At 33.1% G+C, this 11,831-nt stretch overlaps 1 long non-coding RNA gene across 1 annotated transcript; it reads right to left on the bottom strand.

The window, feature by feature from the left end:
- Nucleotides 1-8,299: 8,299 nt before the first annotated feature.
- LOC150030662 (uncharacterized) lies at nt 8,300-11,820 on the bottom strand. Its single transcript, XR_016526635.1, has 2 exons — nt 10,110-11,820; nt 8,300-9,127 (listed from the first exon to the last, which is right to left on the bottom strand). It is a non-coding gene; the product is annotated as an uncharacterized LOC150030662 (long non-coding RNA).
- Between the last annotated feature and the right edge of the window lie 11 nt (nt 11,821-11,831).

The following is an 11,831-nucleotide window of genomic DNA, read 5'->3' as shown; positions in this document are numbered from 1 at the left end:
TTTTGGCTTTCAAATTACTCACTATTCCACTAATTCAAACAAGGAGGTGCTGTCTTTATATTATGCAATATGATTACATGAAAAGATTGAACAGAACTAAATGTTGTTGGCTGAGAAATGAGATATGCAAATAAAATTTTTTGGTTTTACTTTGAAGAAGACTTCTTCAACTATTGAAGCTGAGAAAACAATCCTTTTTCCTCTAAATTTTCCTCAAATTAGAACTCATTTTCATTCCCACAAATCAATCTAAGGTCCAAGAGAATAGTAGGGAATATCAAGTGGTAGTTTATAAAGATTTGTTGAGGAGATTTGAGCTGGATTTGTAGATATTCTTTAATTTTAACAAATCCAGCTCAAATCTCCTCAGCAAATCTTTATAGGCCACCACTTGATCTTCCCTACTATTCTCTTGAACCTTAGATTTATTTGTGGGAATCAAAATGAGTTCTAATTTGAGGAAATTTTGGAGGAAAAAGGATTGTTTTCTCAGCTTCAATAGTTGAAGAAGTCTTCTTCAAAGTAAAACCAAAAAATTTATTTGCATATCTCATTTCTCAGCCAACAACACTTAGTTCTGTTCAATCTTTTCATGTAATCACATTGCATAATTTAAAGACAGCACCTCCTTGTTTGAATTAATGGAATAGTGAGTAATTTGAAAGCCAAAAGTGGGAAAAACCCATTAAAGCTCATGTTTCCAATATTTATAATTTTTATTTAATTAAAAATCAATTCTTAAAATTGAATTTTCAATTTCAGTTTTAATTGATTTTTCATCAATAAATTAATATGAAATCAAATTTCAATTTTGGAAAAATTTGTAAAATTAATTTTGACAAAAATTAATTCTAATAATCAACTTTAATAAAATTAATTCTAAATGAATAATTTATTAAACTATTTAATTTACTAAATTAATTTAATATCTAATATTAAATTCATGAAACACCTATTCCATGGACATGAATCTCTATTCATGTAATCAATATTTAAATCAAATTTAAATATTGTTCAATTCTCCAAATTTCATTTAATTCAATAATTAAACATGTAATTATATCGTATATAACTACTAACTTCCTTAATTCAAATTTGAATGCTTCAAATTAACTCATCACTCTATTCTAAGGTCTAATCTATTTGTGAGATAGTAAAGGGACATAATCGACCTACAAATCATGGGCTCTAGCGATCCGAGATTAATTGGCTAAACTCTTTAAACTAAATTGATCAATATTCATTAACTGTCGGGTCACTCTACTAAAGCCCAATAGTGCACTCCCTTCATTGTAGATATATTTCTGTCCACCTGATTTAACCATAAACAGTAAGTTGACCATTCACAGGTTGTTCGTAATAACGATTGAGTCACATATTGTTTACCCTCGAAATTACATTTTACTTCTTAAGTCCCACCGATCCTCTAATGAACAATTGGTTTGTGATCTAATCATCAAACCGAGTTCTCAAGCCAATGAGAGGGTAGGGCACCTTGTTCAAGACCTGAAATTAGTATTTAAGAGAACAACCTCTCTACTATCCCTAAAAGCGAGTAGGAGTGAATTCCATCTTGCACCCTATATCCCCAACTATTTACCCAATCTTACCCCTGAAATGGGAGGCTTATTAAGTCGGCATTGTTGAGCCAACTCTCACCTATAAATCTAAGGACAATCTCAAATAAAAAGAAGTTCATAGTTAGCTCAGGATTAAAGTCAAGTTATCTAGGTCATCGATTTGAAATAGTCCGTAATAATAAACAACGTTATAAAGTAAGAGTGACTTATTTCTTAGTCCTTGTCTTATACAAACTCTTTGCATAGAACACCTCACTTACATGTCATCACATGAACGATTCAGGAGCACACAAATTGTATTAAATACAAAGTGGACCGCATCAGATAGTGTTACCAAAATAAGGTACCCAACCTTATTTGTATACTATAGACTGTTTTGGCTATTTACTCGAACTTGATCCCTGTTATGTCTCCACATAAAGTCCAAATACTCATGTAATAACCATGGATCTTAGTTTATTGGATTTAGTCTTTACCAGTGTAATTTATATATTCAATAATAGTTTTATTGAATAAACGTCAATAGCATCTTTATTGTAAATATCATATGTTTAATATTATAAACTGCGAGTTTTAGAACATACATCCCAACAATATGTTGGTTTTACCCTTAGATAGTCGTGCTTAGGCCTATTGCTCATAAACGTGTCCCTTACCTCTAACACGCCTCAACACTCTTCGTCTACCATGCGTTCACTTAGGCAAATCCAAAGGCCTGCATATTATCCATCCTAGGTCTTCACTGACCTCTAAAGGCCCTTAACGCATACCTCTAGTTACATTTAGTCAATTTTCCATCCTTAGGTTCTTAAGCCCACAAACTATTAGGGTATCTCGTAGGGTTCTATAGTTTATAAACATTGTATGAACAAACTCATTTATGCGATTAATAAAATATATGATATTTTATTCACTTTGTCTGTAAAATATGTGATATTTTAGTTGCATTAACCACAAACCAATAAACTAACATTCAAGGTTATCTTTGTAACTTAAACATGTATGTGGAGACAGTAGATGGATAAGGTTGGGTATCTTATCCCAGTGACACTACGAGTATGACCCGTTTTGTAAGTGTTACAATTGTTGTAAAGTGCTTCAAATGATCTGATCCTGATCATTCATGTATTAGACATGCGAATGGGGATATTCTATACAAAGGAGTTTGTATAAGACCAAATCACAAAATGTTTAGTCTGACTATATAACGTCGTTCATAATAGAGACTTACATTTCACTAGGATGACCATAGGTAGCATGACCTGAATCCTGAGTGAGTTGTGAACTCCTGCCTATGAGGGTGGTCCTTTGATTTGTATGGGTGAGTGTGGCTAGATTGCCGACTCAACAAGCCTACCATTTTGGGGATTTATCTGATTGGGGAGTTGGGAACACAACTACATAAGATGGAATTCACTCCTTCCCCGAAGTAGGAGTAAGTAGATAAATTACTCTCTTAAGGGCTGATTCCGAGTCTTGAACAATGTGGCGCCACACCCTCTCCTGGTCAGAGAGGGGTTTAGTCATAGTAGGACTATGATCTATTGTTCATTAAAGGGATCAGTGGTACATAAGAAGTTAGATGTAACTACAGGAGCAAAACAGTAAATTGGTCCAGCTGTACTTATGAGCAATTCGTGAAGGGTCATCGTACTGTTGATTTGTTATATCCAGTGGACACAGAAATATATCTGTAATGCAAAGAGTGCAGCTGTCAGTCTTTAGTGGAGTGCTCGACAGTTAACGGATGGTGAATAATGTAATTAAAGAGTTTAATTAATTATTCATATACCGTTGGAGCTTGAAGCTACAGGTCCATGAGGTCTCCTAGGTAGCTCAAAAGGATTTAGTTGAGAATCAGTTTTTGGATTAATTTGAATTGTTCAAATTACTGGAGGGATTTAATTATATATGATATAATTAAATTGTTTCAATTATATATGATATAATTGTCCTAATATATTTGATACATTATAGCTTAATGGGAGGAAATAAATATTTAAATGGGATTCAAATATATTTTCTATAAATGGGATTCATAGTTGTTAAATCTAATATAAATGAGATTTATATTAAATGTCCTAAAATAGAGAAAAGAAACTGTAGTTTATATTGTATATGATACAATATTAAAACTATAGGTTATATGTTATATTTGATATAACATATAATTTAATATAAATATAATATGATAAATTAGTTATCATATTTATTTATATTATATTATTATTATTTGAATAATAAGAAAGGGAGTTGAGTTACAACTCCTTTCCCTATTTTTTCTCTCCACCAACTTTAGTGGAGGTAGTTATCTTTTATGGCAAGAGGAATAAAAGAAAAATTGGTTTTTCTTTTTCCTCTACGATTTGCAATTTGGTTGAACGATTGGGTGAAATTACAGAAGTGTTCCGTGAGTTTGCCTTGTGTGAAAGCTTTCTCAATTATCTTCTTCCTCCACCTAAAGCCATTTCCCTTTAAACCAAAATAGTCAGAGCCCACCACTCGTGGGTTCTCACCTTGAAAATATTGAGGATTCTATTGTGGTAGTGTCTATTTTTGGTTCAAGTTCTTTCTTGAAAAAGGTTTTCAAGTTGTACGTGAATGTTCGAAGGAGGATTCGTGAAGAAAAGGTTCTTCAAAGATAATTTATCTTGAACCCTTTTCTTGTAAAAGTATGTTGTAATTTAACTTTAAATGCATATTTGTTGTATGTTTACTGTAATCTTTACATTCGACAATTAATGTATGTTTACTGTAACTTTATAAGAGCAACAGCACGAACACAATGAACGCAGCCTCCACGAACCAATTGACTCTAACTCGATCCACGAAGTGAGTGAGGACACTACCACAATGGTTACCTTGGTATTCTCAGTGTGAGGACACCACCACAATCCGTTAACTGTCGGGCACTCCACTAAAGAACGACAGCTACACTCTCCTCACTACAGATATATTTCTGTGTCCATATCAACCAATCAATAGTGCGATAACCCTTCATAGATCGCTCGTAAGTACAGCTGGGCCAATTTACCATTTTGCCCTTGTAGTTACATCTAACTCCTTAAGTACCACTGATTCCTCTAATGAATAATAAGTCATCGTCCTACTATGAATGGGTCCTCTCTTCCAAAGAGAGGATGTGGCCACTATGTTCAAGATCTGGAATCAGTCCTTAAGGGAGCAATCTATCCACTAACCCTTAGTTCGGGGAAGGAGTGAATTTCGTCTTGTGTAACTAAGTTCCCAACTCCCAGTTAGACAAATCCCCAAAAAGGTAGGATTGTTGAGTTGGAAATCTTGCCACTCTCACTCATACTTATCAAAGGACCGCCCTCAAAGGCAGGAGTTCTCAAAACACTCAGGATTAAGGTCATGTCACCTATGACTGTTTAAGTGAGATGTAAGTCTCAAGTATCAACGACGTTATATAAAGAGACTAATCATCTCGTGGTTCGATCTTATACAAACTATTTGTATCGAACACTCCTGCTCACATGTCTCCATATGAATGGTCAGGATTAGACCATCTGTAGTAGTTCACAACACTTGTAAACCTCTACAAAGCAGGTCGTATCCGTAGTGTCACCAGGAGTAAGGTATCCCTCCTTAATCCTCATACTTACAGACCCTTTTAGGCTATTACTTAAGCATGAGTTACACTTATATATATATCATATACATGTTAAATGTTACATAAAATTTATTGGATATGAGTAATGCAAATAAAATACTGCTTATTTTATAAATAAACATGTGTACAAAAGTTACAAACAACAAGACTTGGGAGAATTAGGACACCAATCCCAAAAATCTGACTGTTATTGGATTAACTGAAATCAGGTTGTTCATATACTAGGATTTGGTGTTGGAGGATCCATGTTCTATAAATAGGCAATGAATGATGTAGACAAAGACTAATGGGTCAAAGTCATGGACCTTGAAATCGAGTCTATGTACTCCAATTCAATATGGGAGCTTGTAGATCTACCTAAAGGGATTAAAACCCATAGGGTGTAAATGAATCTATAAAGGAAAGAGAAATGTAGCTGGAAAGATACAGACCTTTAGATCTAAACTTGTAGCAAAGGGTTATACTTAGAGGGAAGGAGTTGACAATGAAAAGACTTTCTCCCCTATTGCTATGCTTAAGTCTATAAGAATTCTCTTGTCCATAGCCACATATTATGACTATGAGATATGACAAATGGATGTCAAGACTGCTTTTCTGAATGATAATCTTGAAGAGTATATCTTTATATCTCAGCCCGAAGGGTTCATAGCCCAAGGTCGGAAGAAAAAAGTTTGCAAGCTGAATCGATCCATTTATGGGTTGAAATAGGCATCCAGATCTTGGAACATTATATTTGATACAACGATCAAACCTTTTGTTTTGATCAAAACATCGATGAATCTTGTATCTACAAGAAAATCATCAACGATAAAGTAGCTTTCTTAGTACTTTGTGTAGATGATATGCTACACCTTAGGAATGATGTAGGGTACCTTACTGACATTAAGGAATGGCTGGCAGCCGAACTTCAAATGAAATATTTTGGAGAGGCGCAGTATGTACTTGGGATCCAAATTATTAGGGATAACAAAAACCTAATGTTGGTTTGTTTCGAGCAACTTATATCGACAAAATGTTGGCTCGATATTCTATGTAGAACTCCATGAAGGGTTTATTGTCTTTTAGGCATGGGGTACACTTGTCTAAGGAATAGTGTCCTAAGACACCTCAAGAAGTTGAGGATATGAAATATATTCCTTATACCTCAGGTGTAGGCAACTTAATGTATGTTAGGCTCTACACTAGGTCAGACATTTATTATGCAGTGGGAATAGTCAGTAGGTACCAGTCCAATATAGGGTTAGATCGTTGGACTACAGATAAGAACATCTTCAAGTATCTTAGGAGAACAAAGAAATATAAGTTGATGTGTGGAGCTAAGAATTTGATCCTTGCAAGATACACCTGGTGTATGGAGCTAGGAATTTGATCCTTAAAGATACAACCAACTCTGATTTCAAAACTGACAAAGATTCTAGAAAATCCATGTCAGAATTAGTGTTTATCCTGAATGGGGGAGATGTAGTATGGTGTAGCATCAAGCAAGGATGAATTGTATATTTCACTATGAAAGTTGAATATGTAGTTGCTTGTGAAGCAGCAAAGGAAGCAGTTTGGCTTAGGAAGTTCCTAAGCGATTTGGAAGTGGTTCCAAATATGCACTTACCCATCACCTTATACTGAGACAATATTGGTGCAATAGCTAACTCTAAAGAACCTCACAGTCACAAACGAGAAAAGCATATTGAGAGGAAGTATCACCTGATACGGGAGATTGTGCAAGGAGGAGATGTAATCATCACAAAGATTGCCTTAGAGCACAACATTGTTTATCTATTTATGAAGGCTTATTTGGCTAAAGTGTTCAAATGTCATCTAGAGGATCTAGGTCATGAGACATGTACATTGTATAATCTAGGGAAAGTGGGAGATGTGTATTGGGTATATGGATGCCCTAGTTCATTGTATTTATTTAGCATTATCCTACCTTTTGGATTCTTATATTATGTACAACCCACTGACTAGAGTTTTAGTTCAAGCGGGAGTTTGTTAGGTTTTATGCCCTAAAATTCGTAGATAGTAAGTGTTATTAATTGACTCTCATCAATAAAGAGTTATAGATGTTAATTTAATAAAGGTTTCTGTTGTTATATACTTTTCTTAATAACCCTAAATCAAACAAACTAACATCCAAGTATAGTCTTATGAGTCTAAACTGTATGATGTAGACATACCGGGTATCAATGTTTCAAGTACATCCTAAAGGGACCTATAGTATAGGGACAAAGCTGGGTACCTTAACCTGGTGAACTATGTGGGTACTTAACACTTTGTAATTGATAGAAAACACAATGATCCAACGCGATTATCTTATGAGTACAGTAAAAGTGGAAGTAACCTATGCAGGAGAAGGGACAAACAATATGAACCGCGAAATAGTAACCACAAGATGTAAACTGACAACTAGTTAGTATTTCTATTTAAATCAATAGGATATCCTAATGAAACTTAAATTTATAATTCAGAGTATATATGAACTCTTGTTCACAAAATTGAACCTAAAAATCGATTTGTTTGGGTGTAGGGCAGAGGTGGCACAAGTATTTATAATTCTACAAATTTTTAAACATCAGAGGATCGATATGAGAATATAAAGATCTACAAGGAAAGACCAAGTATTAATCCTTTCCCAACGACCTGCTATTTACATGTTTGTTGTATATATATTCTGTTTTAGTTTACGTAAAAATTGATTTTTGGGATGTAAGGCATTCACAACGCTTCTGCTAGGCTGGGCAAAGAAGGCAGCACACAGACACAGGAAAAGAAATTGAGGCCTTGAACCCTTTGTATATCAAGCAAATACTTTTCTTTGCATGTTTTGTACAACTGACAACAAAACCAAAGCAAAAACGAATGAGAATGAAGCTTGAGATTGTTATCGAGAAAGTGACATGACACGTGCTGAACATTATCTTTTTGTTAAACATGAAATAACAATAACTCATTTATGAAACAAGTTGAGAATAAATCAAGCGTAGGAAATGTGTTAATCAAAGGTCTTACTCTCTATAGGTGTAGTGGGTTCAGGAATGGATGGAAGTTTATATTGAAAACTATGAAATGCATTTCAATCAATGCGAGAAGATGGAACAGCCTGGTAAATTGGTAAATTTCTTTCAAATGACCCAATAGACAGAAAGATACATGTGCTTGACACTTGATAACATTTGGTAATTTTACATCGCCATCATTTTTATTGATGGTCAATTCATCCACGAAATAATGATTACTATGCACAGGGTTATTAATCATGCCTTCATGATGGCCTTAAATTCCAGGTAGCCATCTACATTTCATATTGTAGTGTCCAATTCTCTTTTAAGTAACATTGAGCTCTCGTAGGGCTTTAAGAACTTCAGTCTTAATTTCACGAGGATGAGCTCGAGACTGCCAAGTTAGACCAAAGAGTACAATCATATTTCATATATTTGGTAGCATCAGTTTCTAGGTTACATCTTTTGACATTATAGAAAAAGCAAGAAACCAACAGTTATTAGGTTACTTATTTTCTTTTACTCCTCAACATCTTCAGCAAGATGCACTCTGGAGGGTGGTTTTGGGTAGTTTTTTCTAATAGTATAAAATGGAAATACGTGTTTCTCAGACTAGAAATTTAAAGTAGGGACAAGAAACAAGAATACCGTAGTCTCCTGAAACTCAGCTCAAAGATAAGCCACTAGAAACATGGAATCAGTTTTCCAAGAACAAATAATAAGCAACAGTAACCTTGAATATATTCTCAATAACAATGATCATCAGTAACTATTAGCAAGGAAGAATTTCAAATTTCTTAAGACAATAAGTCTAATTAATGATGCACCTCATTTTGAATTCGGTTACAAAGAGACTCCACCAGCTGATTCCTGTCAAATCCCATCTTTACAACTTCCTGAAGAATTTCTTCATCGATCTAAAAAAGAATAAAATAAAATAATCAAAGGAAAAAGTTTAATTGCTTGGGCAGGAGAAACTATATTGAAAACTAAAAGAAGTAGCTTTTAAAATTTGGTTGGTTTTTTAAACCATTGGTAAAAAGTAGATAACAAATAAAGAAATTTGGAGGTAAAAATACCAATTTAATTTTTAAAAACAATAAAAACCAGATAGTTATCAAACAGGATCTTGATGAAATAGTTATGCTTCCTTAAAAAAAGTTTTGACAAATATCAATTTATAACCCTAAACTTTGGGGATTGCATCAATTTAAATCCTAAGTTAAAAATTGTATCAATTTATACCCTAAACTTTAGGGGTTGTATCAATTTAGACCCTGAATTTTAAGAGTTGTATCAATTTAAACTCCAAACTAACAATTGTATCAATTTAGACCCTAAACTTTCTTACGTGTATCAATTTAACCCTAAACTTTCATAAATATATTAATTTAAATCCCAAATTTTTATAAATATATCCAAATAAAAAATAATTGAGGATTTAAGTTGATATAATTATGAAAGTTCAAGGTTTAAATTGATACACTTATAAAAATTCAGGGTTTAAATCGATATAATTATTAATTTGGGGTTTAAATTGATACAACTCCAAAGTTCAAGGTTTAAATTGATACAATTCTTAATTCAGGGTTTAAATGCATACAACACCCAAAGTTTAGGGAATAAATTGATATTTACTTAAAAAGTAATAAATAAATAAATCTAATGAACCCGGATTACAAAGTTTGAAAAGAGATGACATCTATGAACTGATAAATCGTCTCCCAATAAAATCATGAAAAACAGAGTTGTAAAATTAAAAGTAGAACTCGTTGTGTTTTAAAGCACAAGGTGCACTGATGAGCAAAATCCTTTCGAGCTTCACAAAGTTCATAAAATGTTGTTAGTCGTCATCAATTCTGGGTCTAAATCATTGTTATGTCGCAGAAGATCTATTACCTTGAAAGCAAAATCAGTGTAACCTCGGTACTAAATTGCAAAAAGCCAGTTGCTCCCCAAGATTAACACAACACTCTTCTCAGATGTGCATCGTCGAAAAAGGGATACAATCGAGTGAAAATTTACTTAGAATTAAATCTCTAAAATAGAAAGAAATTAGTCAAAACTCAAATTTCACCTCAGGACAAAAAGAACCATTTAGATCGTTAACAAAATGTCTTTAATGTCAGTTTAAAAACTAGCATTATAGATGACCAAGATTTCAATGTCAATTACCTTCAATGTCATGCCAGTTTTTAACCAACAATGAATACTACTTTCAATGTCGGTTTTCAACCGATATTGAACATCATCTTTAGTGTTGGTTTTTCACCTACATTTTATTGATAACTGTCCGTTATTAAATGTCTGCCATGGTTTTTTTATTGAAAAAATAAAAATACATATACCTTTTTTTTTTTACTTATGCATGTGGAAATCAACAATATTTTCCTTTATCGGAACATACACAAAATAATATCATAATTGCTATATATATACAACTCAATTTTAAACAAACATAAAAATTAACTAATTCACAACAAAGAAAGTGACAAATTGTTTAACTACCCTATCAATAAGTTATATTGATCAATTATTGAAAGAACTCTAAGTCTAAAGATCTAGAGAGTTTGTTGTCTATTTTGAAGGGTCATATAGATACATTCAACAAACAGAAAACAAAATGAAAATAATCCAACCTAAATAATATCTTAAAAGTGTCTAAGTGAAAACAACTTAGAAAGTTCATAGAAAATGTCAGAGAGACTTGTTGACTCTCAAAACAACCTATAAATTGTTCCTAGATATCATTTTGATTTTCAAAACTAACTGCAAATTACCTAAAAATTACCCAAGTGACAATTCAAATCTCAAAATAACTTAAAAATGTGTGAGGGAAACTTTTCACCCAACCTAAAAAGTACCTAAAGAGTGACTAAGTGACACTTTTAACTCTCAGAAAGACCTTTAAAATGCCTAAATATGACTTTCAATCTCAAAACTAACCTATAAAGTTTCCAAAAAGTGATTGAGACTTCAATTCTCAAAACAACTTAAAATATTTAAGGACGATTTAATAATCAAAACCCACTAGAAATTCTCTAAAAAAAGTTTCTCAGTGTCACGTTGGTTATCAAAACCAACTAGAAATTTCCTAAAAAGTGTCTAAGATATATTTTAATATAAAAAATACCTCAAAATGTCTAAGTGTAGTTTTCAATCTCAAATGAAAATGTTCTGGTCATGACTCCAAAACCAAAACTTGGGCGGATGTGAACTCCCAATTAAATATTAGCAACACGAAATAAGAAGTCCAATTATAGTATATCCATAATACAATTTCAAGGGCAAAATTGAAATGATTTACACAAGTCCAATAAGAAGCAAGTAGTAACTCCAATTAATTTGCAAGAATCAAAAGCAACAGGCATTACAAACGAAAGACGTGTGGATCATAAGAACGTAGAAACGATGGAGACAAAGATGATAAAAAGCTTTCAAGCCTAGTGTCGAATGAAACGTAAAGAGAGATTGAGATTTTGCTCACCATTTCAGTGAAATTGAGTTGACAGATGAGAGAAAGTGGGATTTAATTAAGAGAAAGAAAAAAAAGACAAAAAAAAAGAGAGATAGAAGAGCTTGCCTCAACCAAAATTAACAGTGGTGGCGAGCAAACGGGCA

Source organism: Benincasa hispida, unplaced genomic scaffold (assembly GCF_027475165.1).
Source record: "Benincasa hispida cultivar pf3 unplaced genomic scaffold, pf3_genome.v1.1 HicScf1707, whole genome shotgun sequence".
NCBI classification, from domain to species: domain Eukaryota; kingdom Viridiplantae; phylum Streptophyta; class Magnoliopsida; order Cucurbitales; family Cucurbitaceae; genus Benincasa; species Benincasa hispida.
Note: the sequence above shows the minus strand (reverse complement) of the source record. Positions and strands in the feature narration are given on the sequence as shown.